Here is a 3,042-nt window from a genome sequence, read left to right as displayed (position 1 = left end):
CCTGCCCCGGTGTGACCTTCACGTGGCGACGGAGCTGACGGCTCTCATCTGTTCATCTTTGCGGCCACTTGTCAACACGAAGGCGTATCAATTCGGCAGACGACATGAGGCATGTGTCTGTCGGTGTGACGATGCTCGGAGCCCTTTGATTCCACCGCAAACTGCCGTGTTCATTCAATCACTATTAGCTGTGATCACGTGGGCTCGACGTGGCTTGTGATGATGTTCCTTCCAATAATTTATGGTTTGAATGAAGGAGACACTCAGTGTAGTTGCAGAACATGTGAACCTTTTCGGTTTAATAATCTGTACACGGCAACAATTAGCTCAATATTTGTGCAGTCATTGAATCTTCATCCTAATAGTATATTTTATTATGCTGTACCGGGTATATTATCATTAATGTCCTCCCATATCGTTTTACAAGTAAAGCACTTTCTGTCCATTTAGGTTTATCAATTCACCATAAACAAGTCTTGCACCGTTTTTCAGACATACAGTATATGCAGTTTGGCCTCATTTGTTAAATAATTTCAACTGTCACTGTAGTCATGCTGATCCTTGTCAGGGATCTCTTGTCAGACATCCGAAGACATCTCCCACTGTCTAATAAAGACAACAACAAAAAAATCACACCAGCAATCAATAAGTATGATTTTGGAGCCATTAATACAATAAACTCTCATTCCTAATGTTTTAAGTTTGCAATCAGCCCTGTGGAATATTAAACTGTGTTAAACATCCAAGGCAATGACCGATACTAGAAATGCAATATCAGATTTACAATGCGATATTTTAAGTTTTCAACCCTTAGCTGTCTTCCATAATTATGTTGTTCTTAATTTATAACTGTATATTTTATTTTATAAATACAAATTATATTCCATTACTGTATATTTTATCTTCTTCCTCTTATCTTTATTATGTCTTCCTTACTTGAACACTTTTTCATTTGCCTAACTGGAGCGTCCCAACAAAAGTCTTGAATCTACAGAGCTCACTTTGTATAATCCTTGTAACCAGCAGGTGGCGGAGTTGAGCTAAAACAGTTCATTGAGGAGCCTGCTGCTACAATAAACAGTGACAGTAGTAGAGTCATTCACATTAGTAGAGTCAGTCAGTCACATTTATGACTAAACTGAAAGTTTAAAAGATTATAATTCACTTAATCTAAACACGCTGCTCACTCTCCTCCTCTTCAGCCGTTTAAAAACTGGCCTGTGTCTGGATCTTTTCTATGAGGAGCAAAAGTCAAGTTTTTTAACTGATATTAAGTGACACTCCCTGAATGAATGACACACAAGTTTTGCTCCCTGATATCATCAGCTGTTTGACTGTAAACATGGTATTATACAGAACATAATTACTCCAGTGCAGTCTCAACGGCTTTACTACTTATTTAGTTTTTAATATCTTGTCTTGAGCCAATGATAAGAAGAATTTGACTTTTCGACCGAGGAAGTGCATTTAAATATATTTCTGTTGGAACACGAGATGTTTAAAGGCGTGTTGTTGTATCACTTCTTTACTGTCAATCTGATGGTACACTGAATAAATCATGTGTTTCTACAAGATGCATTTATAATAGAACCCAGCAGAGCTCAGATGAATAGTTGACTAATTGGTGATTAGTTGTAAGGTATTAGAATAAATTAGCTTATCACCAGAAAATAATCGTTTTGGGATAATTTAAGTTTGTATTATTATTTTTTTATTCCAAATATTTGTGGATTTCAGCTTCTCGGAAGAGAGGATGTGACACTTCTCTTGGCTTGTGTAACCCAAATATTTGAAGGCCTTTCCTCTTTTGGACAAACAAAACAAAAAATTTAATCTGTCACCTTCAACACAGCAAGATTTTTGACATTTTTCCATTTCATAGACTGATAAAATGATCGGATATGTTATCCTCAGATGAAAATGATTGTCAGTTGCAGATATTCATATATTAGATGGAACTTTTTTGATTTAGGAATTGTTTAGACTGCATCAAGTTCAAAGAAGTGCTTTCAAACTGTTTTAATAAAGTGTTCATGCTTTTAATTTGTAAAGAATTTCTATAAATTCTGTCATCCTCAGAAAATAATCTCTTCCTGACGCTGTGAAAATAAACCATCCTCCCATCCGCATTTTTTTTAGTGGAGCTGCACATGTACACAAACATTAATTAATGATTCATAATTGCCCTAGAGAGCTAATTATTAAATGCCTGTGTTGACTGGAATGAAGCTGTGGCGGACACACACACACACACACGCACGCACGCACGCACGCGCGCACGCGCGCACGCACGCACGCACACACACACACACACACACACACAGTAAACTAACGCAGCTTATGATGCCATCACACAAAGGAGGCCCACAATTACTTCAGCATGTAAGTAAATTCATGACCAGTCTTGCTGCCTTCATCCGGATTCCTGAAATTCTTAGGAGCAGAGTGAAGTTCAGGTTGCCCTCTCTCTCTCCAACAATTCATCTACTCATGCACCCACACTATTTGTCACCACAGTGAAGTGGTTTTGAAGTCCTCTTTACCTTCCGGGCATCAGAACAAAGCTCTGCATTCACACCAGAAGCCGCGGGGTGCCACTGTGACGCCACGCCGATGGTCTTGGTTTGCATTGGTTCGTAACTTAGCAGTAATTGAAGAAACAAGAGAGCGTCTGCTTCGGGTCTGTAATTACGGTTTCTGTCTGCTTCTGAAGACAGTGCCAAATTATTTATCACAGACTAGGAAATCCCCAAACTACAGAGGGAAACAGACAAGACGACGTTATAACCTGAAATGTTTTCCCGAGAGGCTTGTACTGTAAGAACCAACCGTAAGTTCATTTCATGCTAACAAAACTTTTTAAGCTACAAAATCTTGTGAGCAATATCCAATGTTGACTTGTTCCATATTGGATCAGCTACGCATAACAGAGTGAGTTTTGACTGAACACGAAAAAAATGTCTTTGACAGTTACTGAAATATAGATGTGGTTTGACACTTCACGTTTCGTACAACCCAGCTCCATCCAGCTCGACCCCGGTA

The sequence above is a fragment of the Scophthalmus maximus genome, chromosome 4 (genome assembly GCF_022379125.1).
Source record: "Scophthalmus maximus strain ysfricsl-2021 chromosome 4, ASM2237912v1, whole genome shotgun sequence".
In the NCBI taxonomy this organism is placed as follows: domain Eukaryota; kingdom Metazoa; phylum Chordata; class Actinopteri; order Pleuronectiformes; family Scophthalmidae; genus Scophthalmus; species Scophthalmus maximus.
This window is presented reverse-complemented; position numbering follows the sequence as displayed.